This window comes from Crocodylus porosus, unplaced genomic scaffold, assembly GCF_001723895.1.
Source record: "Crocodylus porosus isolate Cpor-Errol unplaced genomic scaffold, CroPor_comp1, whole genome shotgun sequence".
NCBI classification, from domain to species: domain Eukaryota; kingdom Metazoa; phylum Chordata; order Crocodylia; family Crocodylidae; genus Crocodylus; species Crocodylus porosus.
In genome coordinates, this window is record NW_017728906.1 from 87,887,077 (window position 1) to 87,904,564 (window position 17,488).

General features: G+C 42.3%; 1 long non-coding RNA gene across 2 annotated transcripts in view; it reads left to right on the forward strand.

The window, feature by feature from the left end:
* The window catches only part of LOC109306242, a 33,185-nt gene extending 15,923 nt beyond the window's left edge, over positions 1–17,262 (forward strand). The window contains exon 3 of one of the 2 annotated variants that reach the window (XR_002099900.1): positions 17,169–17,262. This is a non-coding gene — a long non-coding RNA (uncharacterized LOC109306242). Of the gene's footprint in view, positions 1–6,347; positions 7,321–17,168 lie in introns of those variants that run through there. The other variant, XR_002099901.1, reaches the window with a different exon arrangement.
* The last annotated feature ends 226 nt before the right edge of the window (positions 17,263–17,488 follow it).

Consider the following 17,488-nt stretch of genomic DNA (forward strand, 5'->3'; position numbering starts at 1 on the left):
TCTAGGTAACACCAAAATATAGGTTTTAGATAAACCCAGAAAATGACCCCTGGTAAAAAATCTTGCTAAAAGGAATACCTTGGAGCTGTCCATCAGTTGCACATACACACACAAATCCTGAGCAGTGAGGCAATGTACTCTCTGTCTTCATGCATAATACATACAAAATAGGTGAAGTAGTATGTAAAGTGAATTTTAATTGGTTATAATTGTCATTTCATTTAGTAAAGTATTGTCTGGAGACCAGGATATCAATTAGCACTCTATGGACTCTGTTACTTATGAAAATATGCATATATAGAGATGATGTGCTCTAGCAGTAGATATACTTTAATTAAGAAAGTGGTACAGTAAATTAAAGACCTTTAAAGTATTAATTAATTGCTGTATAGATCAGTTTGGAGTATCAACTTAGTAAAGTTAAAATCACTGTATCTGATTTTAATGAGATAAGAAAATACATGTTCTGTGTTGCCACTAGATTCTCATAAGTGTTCCCTGTTAAAGCAACATTAGCTTATGAATAAAAGAATCTATTTTCTGTGCATAGCCAAAGTTTTATTTCAGGTTGGAACAGTTTAAAGTCACCATTTGCTCTTACTTAAATATGAAACAAAAATGCTTTGTCAGTATCTTTTATGTTGCTCTTTTTATATATGTCCTTCATTTTCTCTGGTATTAATAAATATGCAGGCATGAATAAGGTTAAAAAGAAAGATTGATATATTCCACTTTATTACTGAATTGTTGGTAACCAAGACATTTTTCTCGTTTCCCCCCTTTTTTCCGTGGGGGATGAAGAGGGACCTGTCCCTTTTTAACCACTTGCTCTGAATGACTTTTATGCCCAATATATGTGAGAGAAGAGGATGAATGTCACCTCTCTTCTCTTCCTCCTCCTGCCATGCATACTCCTTCCTTTGATTGACAGCTACTAATAACCTTCCTGCCCTAAGTGCCATGGAGACACTTTATTAGGACAAACAGCCAAGGAAATCTAGGAATGAAGCCAAGTCTGCAGTGAGTTATTATCGGGCTTGTATTTATCTCAGCTTTGTAATTTTTTTCAGTGATATGCAAATCCTGAAATAGATCTTCTTCTGTTGAAGGACAGGTCCCTCTGTTAATTGATCCACTGAGATTCAGTCTAACCTCTTTTAGCTATCAGCCAGGGAAACATGCTACATAAAAGAGTCTCAGTGCTGTATACAGTTCACATAAATTCTCTGTGCATTCTACAAGAGGAGATTCCACACAGAAAATGCATTTTTGGTTCCTGGACGTATTTTACACAGCAGTATTATCTGCATATCAGATCAAACTGATTTGTTTGTTTATTTGCCATGTATAAAAGTATACTCTTACAGTCAAATGGAGCTCTCTTTTTTTTTTCTGGAATGATATACCAAAAACATGTATTGTAAAAACATATTAAATGGAATTCAGGCATAATGAAAATGGATTTGTGCAAGAAATCCTTGAACAATATGATACATTACAGAAACCGGTTTATTACTGAGCAATTTGACTATTTTGGAATCGGAAATACAGGTGCATTTTCTACACTTACATGCCTTGAGATTATGCAAGTATAGCTTTTTTCCTTGTTGCCTTATGCAAATATGCTTCAGACAAGTAACATTATTGTACATAGATCCTTTAATTATATATTAATAAGATGAGCAGAAATGATTTGGCTTTGCATTGCCAGGCTATGCTAAGTGGTCTGTTTAACAAACAATTTACTTGAAATCAAGCAGGATTGCCAACACACGGAAATAGGCAAATTCAGATAAAAATAATATTTCACAATGGAAAGGAATTTTACAAAATTACATTTGTAACATTTAACATTCATATAGCATCTTTCAGGGAGGCCCCAACGTGCTTCATTGACTATGTGGGTGTGTGTGCACACGCATGCGTATCAGGGCCATTGAAATGCAACCGTGTTTGGAGCAGAAATATTCAGCAGTGAGGAAAGTGGATGAGAAGTCCAGTACCAAATCTTTAAGTATCTCAGTTTGAAAGTCATAATGGTGATGAGGTGTGAGACAGGAAAGTGTGAGTTGTAATCCCAGTTCTGCCCACTAAATGCCTGTATGGCTTTGGGCAAGTCATTTCACTTTTGCTTCTGGAAAATAAGGATGATGATCCTTACTGGCTCAGCCTCCGATTATTAGTGAACATCTGTGTAATGCTTCTAATATGTAAAGCATTAATAAACAGGTATTAGTATTATTAACAAGATCAATTTACTAACAATAGAAAAATGAATGGGAGAATCCTTGAAAGGAGGAATTCAATCAATTCTGGAAGGAAACAAGGACACCTGCATTTCTGTCTAGATCTGAACCTCTCTCTTCCCAGGCTCTGGTGATGGCCAAAGTTATATTCCTGTGGTGTAACTGGTGTCTAACCCTATAATAGTGATAGGAAAGTGAAGCTAAACACTACTAAATTGGGGATAAGCTAAGATCCCAAACTCAGGTCCAAATCAGGACACCATCTCATATGCTTAAGTATTGTCAGTTCTGATTTCTGTAATAATGTTGCAAGTTATGGACAGTTGAGCTCCTAAATCTCTTGGATGCATTTTGAAAATTAGAACACATTCTTAAATCACTCCACTGCTGTTGAAAATTTCATTTACCCAGACTGCAGATATTTTCCCAAGTCAGGGTCTTGATTTCATGCTGAACTTAATAACATGAGTACATCTCCACTCCAACTTTTTAATCTATCCATATTTTTCATGATTTTTTTTTTTATGATTTTTTTATGCATGGTAAGGTGTATTCAAACCATTACTTTAAAGAGTTCAGTATTGTGTAATTTATAGCCAACATTCAGTGGCATCTCTAGGTAAATATTTTAAGGCATGGCATCTTGATGGGGACAATGTTAACTGTATTGCAGTGAAAGTGGCTTTCATCTACTTTTTCTTTCTTCTTCATTTGATAGCTTATGGAGAAGTAATGCATGAGCGATGATACTGAAAAAAGTCACCACTTCCGTTCCCCCTGAACTCTTTCCCCTACTTTTTTCTTCTTTTCAGTTTGTCACTTTTATTCTCCTTCCAACTCTTCTTAAGTTATTGGCATACTACCATACTGGCTGAAAAGAAATAGCCAACAAATGACATAATGTCAGAAACTAGGACATTGAACAGGTAGTGAGTAAGTCAACATAAAATTTCTAGACCTTTACTGAAATGACAGGCTTGTCTTTTTTTCTTTTTTTTCCATCAAAAGATGACATTTTGCATATATCATTGTTAAAGCTGATCTTGGTTATAAAATAATTTTGAAATTGAATATGTCAGATCTTTAGAGATTTTTCACTTGCAAGTAGGACCATTTTAAAATTGCACTGTATAAAACTACAAAATGCACTGCATGGCAAAGACAATAGGAAGATTATAGAGTGCTCATTTTGTGTTGGCCATTAGCATGTGTAGTGGGTCCAGTTTCAGTCAAAAAAGGTCAAGTTTTCAAGTAAAAAAACACACTGAAACTTCACATGGATTTTGGGGGGGGGGGAAGATTTTTTTTGAAACAGAAATGAAATGCAAACCTTACATTCTGATGATTTTTTAATGATATTAAAATTACTTTTGGATAGATACAATAGAACAAGCCGTCAAGTTAGTTATCTGTTAATTATGGCTTTTTCAGTCCATCTGTACTTCAACTGAACAGAACAAATAGCAAGAGAAGATGTCCCCAATAAATTACTAGAATTCAGTTCTTATTTTACTAGAATTCAGTTCTTATTTTACATAGATACTACAACAGAACTCAAAGGCAACCTTGTGTGCTGGATGCTGTGCAGACATTGAGGTAATCATAGTTTGTGCCCCACAGAACTTGCTGCCTGAGAAGATGAAGAAGATACAAAAGGCAGGAGGAGCAAGAGGCAAATATATAGAGTTCTCCAAACATGTTAGAACTAGGCAAGGCCTCCCAGGTCAAAATGCGTAAGAGGGAACCTATGCAAGGTTTTAATTATACCAGGTTCTCTATTATCATTCAGTAGAGGGAGATTTACTTGCTTCCTGACCCTATGAAAAAGATTGGGGCATTTTTTCATCCTTCTCAATCTGTAAGTAACTACTAACAGCCTGTATAATCTGTGCAATCTCCAAAGCTATAGGCAAGTATCTACTTCTTTCGTGTCTCATACATATAAAACATAACACATTTTCAGCTCCATGTCTGCTTCTACTGAATTTAATTTACAACTCCCACTAATATCAAAAGAACAGAGGAGAGGGCTTCTTGTATAGTTAAACAGGCAAAATGCATTTATTGTGTGTATGTGTGTATAATTTACTTTTTCTTTATACAGCATGTATCACAAATGAGCCCAAGTCTTTGTGAGGCTGCTAGTATTACCCCAGTGTCAATGCTAATGTCGAATCAAATCTCCTTTTTGAGGTAGGAGTTTTGAAAGCGCTTGGCAAAGTGCTTATGACTTCAGTAGGATCAGAATTAGGCCAAAACTAAGTGCTTTTGAAATTTGTACCTTTAACTAATTAAAAACTGAAGGAACGATATGGAGAATTGGCATTGCCTTTAGAAAGGTACATAGGAAATGTTAATAAATGAGATGTGCTAATTTTAATTAATCAGATACGCCAGAGGTTATAAACATCCAAAAACTTTCAGAAGTTATAAATATCTGACCCTCTCCCCCTACACACACATCTTCTAGAAGCAATAAACACTAGTGATTTCATATTTACGTTGCTTGGTATTTGAAGAGATAGAGAGGAACATGTTGTAATACTTGCATAGTTGGTCTGCAGGGGAAAATAGTTTTATTACTGTTGATTTCAAACCTAAGGCACTGCGGATGAAACAGGTATGGCAATTTAATCCTAGCGAAGCAAACTAAATTGCAGTGTTTTTATTGATGCAGTCTTTTATTTTGTATCTATCCACCCTAATGTAAGAACAAAGAAAATTGTCAGAAAAGTCTCTTCTAAAAGCAGGGACATCAGAATAAGGCTAGTCAGCTTTCCTTAGTGGACAAAGTGAGAGCAAACTGTTCAGATCCTTAAAGAGAAAGGGAGTAAAGGTTTCTCAAAGTCAGGGCAATACAGCAGGTGACAGAGAGCACATAGCCTAGGGGCACTTCTACAGGCCATTGCAGGTTTTCTCACACATACTGTTAAAAGGATGGTTTTATCCTGAGGCAAAGCTACATTGAAGGAGTTAAAAACCACTTTAGAACATCAGATGACATGTCATAATGCTTCAGACACACTGCTGCAGTGTTGCAACGCATATAATCATTTTTCTTCTCTTCATTTACTTTACCTAAAATTCGCATTCAGGGCCTGATCCAAAAGCCCATTAAAATCCCTGGCCATTTATTTTCTGGTAAAATTAATGAATGTTTGATTAAGCCCTCAAACTGACCTATGTTAAAAATATTATAATAGCCTTACAGGTTACAAAAAAATAAGGCTGGTTCTTCAGCTGGTAGAAACTGGCATGGGTCCACAGAAATCAATGAGCTACTATGATTTATACCACTAGACAGCTGGGTCCCTTGTTTTCAAAATATATTTTAAAGAAATAATGGAGTCAACAAAATAAAATCAAGTGATGGCCAACTTTTTTGTAAAACTCGAGTAAATAAAAATGAATGTAGCACCGCTTAACAGGATCCACAATAGATGTTAACTAATAAACATCAGTTTAAGAGTTGAAGTGACACAATTGAGGATGGTGCCAACTTTAAAAAGTGAATGAAAAATGTTTGCATATTTCAAGGTCATATGGCCTAAGACATTTAATTGTCCTTGGAGACTATCCTTTTGTCATAGCCAGTTGGGGAACAGGTTAAGAGAGGAAGTAATGAACAGGCTGGTAATGTAGACCAATCCATGACGTTCACAGATAGGCAGGAAGAATTTAGGTCTATAAAGTAAAATACAGTCACTTTGAAGAAAAGTGAGCTTATTCATTGTGTACACAACCAGTTTCCATTTTCTTAAGGGTTAACAGAAAATAGGGAAAAGCAATGTTTATAATTGTATTAGTCTAAGAACAGAGTAGAGCAGGGGTATCAAAGCCATGTTATCAAACCTGTGTGGGTCCTTCAAGGGCTACAAATTCAGGAATGGAGCCCAATACCAAATTCCATGATATGAAGACCTCATGGTCTCCATGCTATTTTCTATTTGATCACATTAAAATCAATCATTCCTACACCTGCATTTTAGTTGCGTGTTAATTCTGCTATTTATACAAACCAGCCATTTTGGAAAATGGCATATTTATAGAGGATATTATAGGGGTAAGTCCTTCAATCCTTTTAATATTTCCATTTCACAGTTTGCGTTGAAGACTTTGGCAGTAAAGTCCTCTAGTTACCCAGAGAAAGTGATGTAACCTGAACAGTGCCATCTTCAGAAGTTTTTCCACCCTGACACCTATCCAGGAATCACCAAATGTACTGTTAGAGGCTGTTTCATTTGATATGCAAATTCATTAATTGTACTCTGTGTTGAGATTGCCATCAATGTTGCTAGTTAATGCCAGGTGTGTTGGTGGTTCCATTTAAGGTGAACACTTTTCTACTAGGACGGGTTACTAAAGTAAGACCATCACGAACAGCACTCACAAACTGCTGATCAGCTATCAATGTTTCATCTCAACTCTTCCCAGGTTGCTTTTAAACTGGTGTTCTACTCAGATATCCAGCCCTTTCAGCCTATCTGGTTCCCAAGAGTATGCCTTCTACATATGACATGCCTTGTTTGCTTTCTACCCTTCAAACGTATGTAGCTCTATCATTTACTGCTACACCCCCCACATTCATCTCAGAGGCTGGGAAGAGCACAAACTGAAATACAAGACTGTTTCTACAAAAAGGCTAGAAGCCCTCTGGATAATCTGAAACATTCCATGTTGGATCATCCTAGACATCATATACCCAACCCTGTCAGAAATCATAATAAGGCCAAATGTGTATAGTAGCAGCTCTTTTGCTGGACCCCCCATCAAGCTATGATTACTGTCACCAAGTGGATGAGTTGTACAAGAAAGTAAGGGTTGTTGGCTTTTGTTGCAGATAACATGCTGTCAGTAAAGTAAAAGGCATGCCACATCCAAAAAGTGTTATATGACATGCCTTTCACTTCACTGGGGAAAACAACAACAATACATATTCCTCAAATGCAGCATCATTCCTGTATATTTTGCATGATCAGGTGCCTTTCTATCATCACACATGTAGTATTCTGACTAGCAAAGGACGGGTATTGAACTTGGATTATATTTTAAATAAAATACATTATGAATAGTTTGACTGCCACATATGAAAAGGATGTGTGGAGGGATATAATCTGATCATATTTCTTATGGGTCCAGAGCCCAATAATGAAGACCACAGCTCTTCATGATGTCTCTGGGCTAGATTCTTGGATGCCCCGTGGTCCCCCATCAACAGAAGTGTTGGAAGGTCTTCCTACATAATCTATTCTGTAGCCTAGGAAGTGGGTTATATGGTTAGAATCCCCTCAGGTTGAGGACAGTGTAGAAATAAGGTCTCTCACTTCCTGAGCAAATATAACCCCTAGGCTATAGCATTAATAGTATGCAATGGGGCTACTACCATCGTGATTTCAATGCCTAAATTCTGCTGGAGTCCTATTGAGGCACCTATGAGAATGATTTGGACCTGGACTTTGTGTCAAAATTTCTGAACTTATAAAATGAAAATAAAAATAATACTTACCTGGCAGATGTACCTCAGAAGGGGAGCTGCCAAGGGTGTAGGGGTAATTTGTGCAGCTGTCCCGGGTGCCAACTAGAGGGATGTGGAGGAAAAAATGGCTATTGTTGAAGCTGCACTATTGCACTGGTGGAGGTGGAAGCAACCAGACATCACCACTGCCCCTGTGGGTGGCAGCTGCTCCAGGCACCCAGCTGCATCATTATGCCTCTGGGAGATGCAGACTTTTTTCACCGTAGCCCAGGATATGCTTGTAAGAAATAACAAGTTAATGTTTTGAAAATGTTTTATAAGCAGAAAATTTCCCCAGAATTCCCCAGAACACCAACTATGGGGTTACCCACCTTTTTTTTCAAGTAAAATGTTCATTTACGATCTAGGCATGCTCCAGGGTATCATTTCAACTAATCTTTCCCCAAGTAATCAAGCTGCATTCATAGTAGGGACACCTACATATGCCCCTATGATGACGTTGTTACTGTGCCGTCATTTACTACTTCCTTTGGGAAGTTAACAGCACTGTACTGCACCATGCCAGGGACACATGTTTATTTTTAGCTGCCACACTGCTGTAGCACTGTGCTATAATGAGGGAGCATGCTGCTACAGTGACAGCTGCAGCATCATGGTTTTTGCCTGCTGATGCTGCAGTGCTGTAGCATGTTGCTACAGCAATGTTGCATCATGTATATAGGTGCCTAGTGTTTACATAGTTCCAGAAGCTAGTTTTATTTGTAGGTAATAACAACAAATACCTTGTTTTTGTGCTTTCTCAGAAATGCTAATTCTGGCTGTAGGTAAGAAACTACAATGCAGTAGATGAGGGAGCAGGGTTCAGGTCTCACGTTCATATATTCTCCTTGGTAATTGTATTGCTTGCTTGTTTTGGCAGTGGATTAATTCAGCAAGTGATATAGTGGTTTCAAGTTAAAGGAAGTTATAAAATGAGCTGCAATATGCAACCACTTCATAATAAATGGTGCAAGTTGGTTCCATTATAAGCCACTCTTCCTATGACTTTGAACAGGAAAAGGATCTTGTGATTACTTTCAGGATACAAGGAAAACAAAGATTTTGGAAATATACAGGACATTTGTCAAACAATATTTAGGTTATGAATGCTCAAAAAATATGGCAGAAAGGTAGGCTCATAAGGTTCTGAATACTGCTAAGAAAGTTTTTCCTGATTTTTCAGAGCACATTTTAACTGATTTTCAAGTGGAATTGTTTTAAAGCATATCAACCACCAGGAAATTTCTTATAGCATTATAAATGTTCAATGTACAGAAAATGCAAGTGCTATACATTGACTTTTATTTTAATCTCCCAGATAACAGGATACACTCAAGTTTAGTAGCTATTAAAATAAAACAACTTATGAGGTACAGGAAAGATGTCCATCTTCATCAGAGTAGTGTTCACTGTACCTATTCAGGGTGGGGAACACAGATATCTTTAGACCAAGGGTATCAAGCTGCAAGGGAGCAGTCTGCAGGCTGGATCAGGCCCATGGACCTCCCTCGTTCCCCCTGTCCAGCCAGGTCAGGTGCCACATGTAGCAGAATGCAAATCCCAGAGTGCCCATAATGGGTGCCACATGCAACACATGTTCCAGGCCCTGCCCTTGAGGCTAGGCTGGCATGTGTGGATCAACTTGTACCTGAGGCCAGCACCAGCAGCTGGACAATGAGGCTGTGGGAGCGGGATGGGACCCACGGGCTATTTGTTTGACACCCCGGCATTAGATTAACTGTTCACCCTTCTGGCCCAATTTTTCAGGCTGCTGGGGACCAAACTGATTGCAGTTGGCAAACTAGAGCAGCTTTATGATTGAGATATTCTGACTTACACAGGTGGGTTCAAAATCATTGCCCTACCAGATACAATAAGCCTACTACACTATACTCTGTTTCTGCTAACTCTACCACTAAGAAGTACACACACCATGCCAAACCATCTGTGCCAAAGACCGTGGACAATTCTCTATGTGAAAGAGAACCAGGGACATCTGGTATAGGTTTGTGGGTTTACAATAGAAACTACTGCTGCTGTTGCTTGTTCTTTTTTCTTTTTTCTTTCTTCTTTGTGTCCTTGTCATAGACTAGATGTTTTTCCAGAATCAAGTCTAAGAGATGGCTCTTTTCACTGCTGCAGTCAGGTCCTCTTTTGTACAGGTCACACCACAATGTTGGCAAACAAGCAGGTGCTCTATAGTCTGCACTTCAGCACGCTCACGTGTATTTATGTCATTTGAGTAGCCCCATTTGATCATTTTTGCTTTTGATCTTCCAGTTTGCATGTGCAGGCACTTCAGGCATCACTATGTTGACCAGTCTGTATCAACCCCTCTAGGAAGGTCCTCCTGGGGTTCCAGGTCTATTAAAGGGCACCAATTGTGCATAATCTTTCCTTCTATAACCTCAGTTGCACCCTGTCAACCACTGTGTCCAATGGTGCAACACTGGTCACAAAACTCTTTCACACTTTAAGCCATTTGCTTACTTCTTTGTGACCACAGAGTGGATGCATGGTCTTCTGTCTGCTGTGATCTTTCTTGCTGGCTCACTACCTTTCCTCTGATATCAAGTAGTGCAACGCCAGCCAGTAAGTACAGGCTATCCTTTGATGTTGGCTTTAGATATCCTATTATTTCACTATAGCTGTCATTTAGAACTGGGTCTAGTTTCTTGGCATGAACTGATTGTTCCCATATTGGACATACATACTCTGAAAAGATGTGACAAGCACAAGGTAATAGCAGTGGTTTGTAATGTAGCTGGATTCTCTCCCCACTTTGAGGTGACCAACTTTTGAAGCATGTTGTTACAGGCACTGATTTTCCCTTTCATTTTCTCTACATGTGCTTTGAAGGAAAGTGTTTGGTCCAATGTAACTCTCAGGTACACAGGGTTCAAGTGATTAGTCAGTGGCATTCCATCCCAGGTGATGTTTAATTTCCACTTGGCTTCTCTATGGCATAAATCAAAGGCTGTGACCTGCATCTTGGGTAGGTGCAAAGCTGGTTCTTATTGTAATCTGAGAGATTGCTCAGTGAATGTGAGTCTGTTCTTGACAGTGGCAAAGTTCTTCTCTTGCAATGTGATGCATAGATCATCAGCATATATGAAGCTCCTCATATTGTTCTGTATGGGCTGATATATTGGTATATATGGTAAAGAGGATTAGTGCTAACACACTGCCCTGTGGAAGATCATTTTGTTGTTGTCTCCAGATGCTCCATTTCTGGTGTAGTTCTACATAAAATTGTCTGTTCTCCAAAAAAGATTGGATGAACTGCTCTAAGTGGTATTTGTTCATCATATCATAGACTCTGGCAAGTAGGTTTCAGTAGCTGACTGTATCATATGGTGCTGCTAGGTCTACAAACACAGATCCCATTACCATCTCTTTCGCAAATCCATCTTCTATATACTGGGTGCTGATTAGTATTTGGCCAGTGCAATACTTGCCTAATCTGAATCTGGCTTGTTCTGCTATTTGATATTGTTCTATATGTGGCAAGAAGTGACTGAGAATAAGGCATTTGCACAGCTTATAAAGATGGTACACTGAAGTTCTCTGGGCCAGAGGCGCATCATTCCCTGGTAGCAAAATAGGGACTTAATGAGGAGCCAAGGATTGAGTCCTTTGTTTCTGTTCTCTTTTACCATGGCAAGATTTTAACAGCCCTACAGAATTTAGGAATTCCCAGAAGATGCTATACCAGGATAGCTAAAAATTACTTGTGTTCCCCTGCCAGAGGGATAATAAGTTACTGGTGTAACTCTGATGCCACTCTTAAAAACTGCTGACTGTTTAATGGTGATCTCAGTATTTAAATTTGAATTTCTACTGTGTGCACAGTCTATCCCATTCTAGTGTTTATAAGTGATAATGGTTTGAGAATGAAGTGACAGTTTTCTTTCTGAAATCAATGAGAGTTATGCTTATGCATGAAAGGAAGAGGAAGGTGTACTTTAAGCCTTAATTATTAATAAAGGCTAGAAGCCAGATGCTCAGATGGTGTAATCTGTATTTTTATCTCTTCTAAGATTTTGTCCACGATGTCACGATTTTTGTGGAAAATGTGAATTTTGTAAGTCTGTCTTGGAAATTCCTGGTCCCCATGAAAAAGCCCCTGGGGACTGCGAAAAAGCTGGAAAACAGCTAGCAAGTTGTGGGGGGGAGAGGGAGTTGCAAAGAGAGGCAGGAAGCCCTAGCATCCTGAAGCACAGGGGGCAAAGGAAAAGGGGAGGGGAGCAGCCAGTGGAGTGCGGAGCCACCCCCCGCCACACACACTTCTGATTGTCCAAGGGGCCCTTGAAGTCCCTCCCCTCCTTGGAAATTGACAGGTGGCCATCTCTCACTTTCCAGGGAGGAACAGGAGGGCCTCTCATGCCTCTGACTGTCTAAGAAAAAACAAGGGCAAAAGGAGAGACAAATGCAATATTTTAATTTGCTGATTTAAAGTGAATTTTCATATTCATTTTTGCATTATAATTTTAAATGTTATTTAATCAAACTAGGTATTACATACATTATCTATGTCAAAATCTTTTATATCTTTTGGGTGTGTTCCAGCACAAAAAATTACAAAATATGCAGGGTTTCTTCCTATATCAAGGTCATATTTGCATACCTTCATATCCTTTGCCAAATGGCACTTCCCTGTCTCACAGTTCTAGCAACAATACAACATAAGATACAGTGCTGGGATTTCCTTCATATGCCACTGCCATAAAAATCAGTATTAGTGCAGAAGAGACAGAAACACTAGTACAGAATATCACTAGCCTTGTGCTATATGGGAAAGAAATCCAAAGGAAAAAATGACTGCAAAAGATCACAGTGGGCGCATCTCTATGTGCTATTAATGTACTTTAAGCCAACTGCGCAGTAAAATAAGGCAAAGTATGCTTGCCCTGGAAATGCTTTTACATGTGCACCAGGGAACACATCTACAATATCAGGCTCAGATTGTCTCTCAATAATAGGCAGATCCAAGCCTACTCCTGCCCTGCTGTACCCCCCCACAGCAGCCAGGGGGCAGATGCAGACTCCAGTTACACCTGGCCAAGTGCCAGGGGGCTCTAGAGGAAGGCTGAGCCTGGGACAGGGAGCTGGGGGCAGGCTCATCCTGGCAGGGTGAGGTGCGGGTGCTCCCCACACTACCCACTGGCAGTGGCAGATAGGGCACTGTGTCCATAAGGCACTTGCAGACCACCTCTTTCTCCACACCCTCCCCTCCCTCCTTTCCTCCTCAACAGCACGTTCCCTCCCTCCCTCTCTCCCAGCAACACACTCCTCCCTAACTCCAATGTGCACCAACAATAAAGGTCCTGCTTCCCATGCAGCTATGTACAATGCACTTTCTGAACTGTAAGGGAAGTATAGGGGGATGAAGGTGAATATGGCATGGATCCCAAGGAGAGTTACCTAGGAAGCCAGGCAGGCCGGAGGCTCATACTGGGGTGGAGATGGGAGCTGTCCAGCATGTTTGGCTTGCTTCCGCTCCTTCACCACAGGCCAGGACCAGTAAGGCCTGTGTTTTGTAGTTGGCTCAGCTGGGGGCAGCTGCTGCCCAGGGGCTGCATGGTGGCTGGGCAAGTGGCCCAGGTGACACAGGTGGGGGACTGGGTCACTGGGGGACCTAATTCAGAAGCAGGGCAGGTGGTGCTGGACCTTGTCCAAGGCTCACTGAGGGTTTGGGACTGGGTCATGGGTGGCAGGCAAGGACAGAGCTGGGGGCTGGGCTGCCAGGGGCCAGGTGGGATCAAGGCTGAGGGCTGGTCACTGTGCAGCATGAAGCCGACCACCAAGGCAAGGATGGTGTCCAACACCCAGTGGTCCTCCTCCACTGCATCTACAGCTCAGGCCACAATGGCAGCCTGCTGCTCCTGGGCCTCAAGCACCCTCTCGAGGAGGGTGATGTGCCTCTCCTGGAGGGTGAGGAGCCTGTCCTGGAAGGCATGGTCCTCCCAGCTCCACTCCTGTGTCTGCTCTGGGTTCTGGGCTCACCAGGCCCATGAGTCCACAAGCCTCTCCTCAGCCACTGTAACCAGCCTCTCCAGCAGGGTAGTGTGGTCCTGTGTGTGCTGCTGGTGGAGGTGGTGCATGTGAAGGGTGCTGGCCAACAATGGTGGAGTGCTTGCAGGTGCTTCCCCACCGGTGGCTGGTGTTTCTCCCCTGAGTGCAGCTGCTGGACCTGCAGAGCAAGGATAGAGAAGCTCTTTGTGAGAGTTTGAAACATTTCAGAGATAACATTCACTGCACCGAGGGGTTGTGCACAGTCGAGGGGTCATGTGTGCACAGGTGCCCAGGGGCCTTGGTAAATTGGTTGGATGGGCCATGCCACAGGTGGCTGCTGGCTCAACCCTTTGTCCCCAATCCCACCCCAGCAGCAGGTGGGCTGCTAGCTGCCTGCAGCAGGCAGCTTGCTTTTCCTATCCTCTACCAAGGCTGGGCTAGGGCTCTCTCCTGCCAGCAGGTGTCATGGCAGCTGTTCCCCTGCTTCTCCTCCCTACAGGCCAGGCAGTTTTCTCCTGTGCCACCAGGCCTGTGGTCAGGGGCTAAGAGGCTCCTACCCAGCTGGGATGTGGAGCTGGTGATACCCACCTCATCTCTGTAATGGCCCTTTCTGGAGAGGCATCCTGGGCCAGGGACCCTACTCTGTGTGGCCTGTGCCCCAAGCATACCATTGCTGAAAGTCTGCTGGGCACACAACAATGAGCCATTTGAGCGCATAGAGGGGTGCCCAATCCACTATGCCCTACTGCTGTGGATCACCATTGTGCCATGGGAGCAGCTGAGAACTTGGTGTGGGGCCCTGATCTTTGATGGCACCCCAGGCAAGTTTGTGCTTCCCTGCAACGTGTGCCTCTGCCTGGAGAGGTATCTCTGCTTATACTAAGTCCCTGACACCTGTGCACAAGGTGATCACTGCTGCCATCAATGAGTTCCTCTCCATGTCCCTGGCTGCCTAGCTGGTAGGCTGCTGCTTGCTCAATAACGTTTGAGCTGCTTCCTGCTTCTCTTCATGATGGGGTGGGATGCTCTGGGAGGCAAGGGGGAGGTTGGTCAGGCAAGGTGAGGAAAGGAGAGGATGGGTGGAAAGGGGAGGGGGAAAAGGAGGCCCAACCTCCCCACTCCCCATGGGGCCCATGGGTCCATGTGTGCAGCCCAAGGACACATGGGTGAGCTGGCCCAGGCACAGGTGGCTATGATGGTGTCCCTCCCCTCCCCCCAATCTTCCTTCCTGTGCAGGGTTTACTGGATGTGTGTGGCAGACAGTCCCAGTGGTCTGACTGTCCCTGGCAGTAGGGAGGTGGCCTGGCTGCCTGCAGTGTCCTAGGGTGTAGTGGCACAGTGTCTGCCCACCCAAGCATGTGGCCCCTTCCAGGGAGAACCTGGAGCTGCTTGTCACAGGGGCCATCCCCAGTCTAGCCTCCCCCTTAGGGTGTGTGGCTGGAGTTGGTGGGGCACATGTCAGCCTGGGTGCCTGTGCTGCTAGCTGAGGTCAAGGGCAGGAAGCCTGCTAGATCCTGCCACTGGTGCCCTAAGAAGCCCTCCCCTGGTGAATCTTCATCAGCACTGGCCCACAGTGCAGGCTCTGGCAGCTCACCTGTCCTGGAGTACACAAGGAGGCCCTTGCCAGGGTCCCTCATGGCCAGGATGCAGTCCAGCTGCTGCATGAAGGGCACGGTCCTGCAGGCAGCCCCAGACTGTTGGTTATGGTCCATGATGCAGACCCACTGGGCCTGTAGGACCTTGATCTTGATGCAACACTACCATCCAGACTGGTTGTGACTGCACTGCTGTATGTAGGCCACCATGGCCTCATAGATATGGGTGTTTGCCTGGGTTTCCCCAGGCAAACTGCCACTGCATGTCTTCCTTACCCCAGACCACTATGAGCTTGTTGGCCTCTTGCTCTGTCCAGCTGGGGCCTCGGACATTATGGATGATACCATCCCAGGTGCTGCCAGAGGCTTCAGGGGCTCAGGCAAGGACTCTGGGTGCCATTGGGGCTTGCCACATGCCACAGCAGCAGGTACATACATAACCCAGTGGCAGGCAGCCGCTGGCACAGGCCCTGGAGGTCAGGGGTCTGAAGGCCAGCCTGGCCCAGCTACAGGGGCATTCCTGCCATAGGGCTAAAGGAACTCCCAGCCACATGGCTCTGCCCCAGGCAGGAGGCTGACCCCTTGCTGGTGTGGCTGACTGGGAGTAGATTTGATCTTGGTCAGCATTTATGTGTTTGCTACTGCACAGTAGCTACTGGCCACATCTACATGGGATGCTGACTGCACAGTCATTTAGTACTTGCATATACAAGTACTAAATAACTACACAGTACTGGAGTTACTGCACAGTAGTGTCCCTGAATGGCTCTTTGGTCATGCTGACTGCACAGTAGCTCATTACTACTGCGCGGTAGCATCACATCATGCTCCATGCCACGCAACACTACTGCACAGTAGTAACAAGCTCCTGCACACTAGTAATGAGTTACTGCACTGTTGTGACTCATATCAATGCAGACACTGTGAGGTTAATCTAGTATTTGTATCTACAGGTACCAGCTAACCGTGCATTAGACTAATTCACTGTGAAGAAAATGCTGTATACATGTAGACTATGACTTTTTATTGTGCATTAGATTAGACTAATGCTCAGTACAGCATCTCATTTATACCTGCTCAGTGTGGAGGATAAATGCCTTAGAATAGCAAGTCCTTTTGAGTATCAAAAGGAAGCAGAGGATTCCTAAGTGCTCCACTGGTCCATGTAGTATGTTCTCAGTAAAAATATAGGTGCAATGAAAACCTGCTCTTAATCAAAATATAACCACCTAATCTCACTGAAGTTAGCATCAGTTTGGTTTAACACATTAGCTGGTTGGAAAAGTTAATCCAACATGGGCACATCAAGTTTTCAAAAAAAGTTGAATGGGAGTATTTTTTGAAAATTCTGAATTGTTAACTGTTTCTCATTTGTGCCATTTTCATGTATTATTTCATTTATAGCTCTTTCCTCGTCTGCATTCTCTGTCTTCCCTGCAACAGAGGAGTTTTTCTTTTACTGGCTGACACCTGTGGTTTTGAATAGCACCTTTTAATATAAGTTATATGAATGAGATGTGCCGCATGATTTTTCAGTGTATCTGATACAATAATTGACCTCAGATAGACTATCAGTTATTCATGGCCCCTTGCCTCAAAGAGGATCCTAAACAGCCAATCACAATTTAAAGGCATATTATCTTGCCTTAAACACATTTATTCACAGTACCTTTCACAAGTTATTGGCCATTTTCTTTCCCAGAATTACGGATTATTGAAGCTTGTGCAACAAGAACTTTGTTCTTCATAACTCATCCCCTGTTACTTGCTTATGCAATGAAGCATTATAATTTGCAGAGAGTTGCTTCAGAGGACTTATGACTTCACTGCCTGTACAAAGAAGAGGACAAAGACAAGTCAAGAGGAAGGAAAACATTTACAACTTAATGAGAAGGTAAATCAACTTACATTTATTGGAAATAGGTTGATAGAAAATACTGCTAATGTTCCCTTTTAACTTGGAAGATGAGGCATCTCTCCAAGTTTCTTTTAAATTATGGAGCAGTATTTTATCCAGCCTTTTATTTAAGATGGAATAACTGAGGAGGTACATACATAACCCTTAAATCTGAAATTTGGACTAAGGATAGAGGCTCAAGGATATAAAGTGGCAAGTG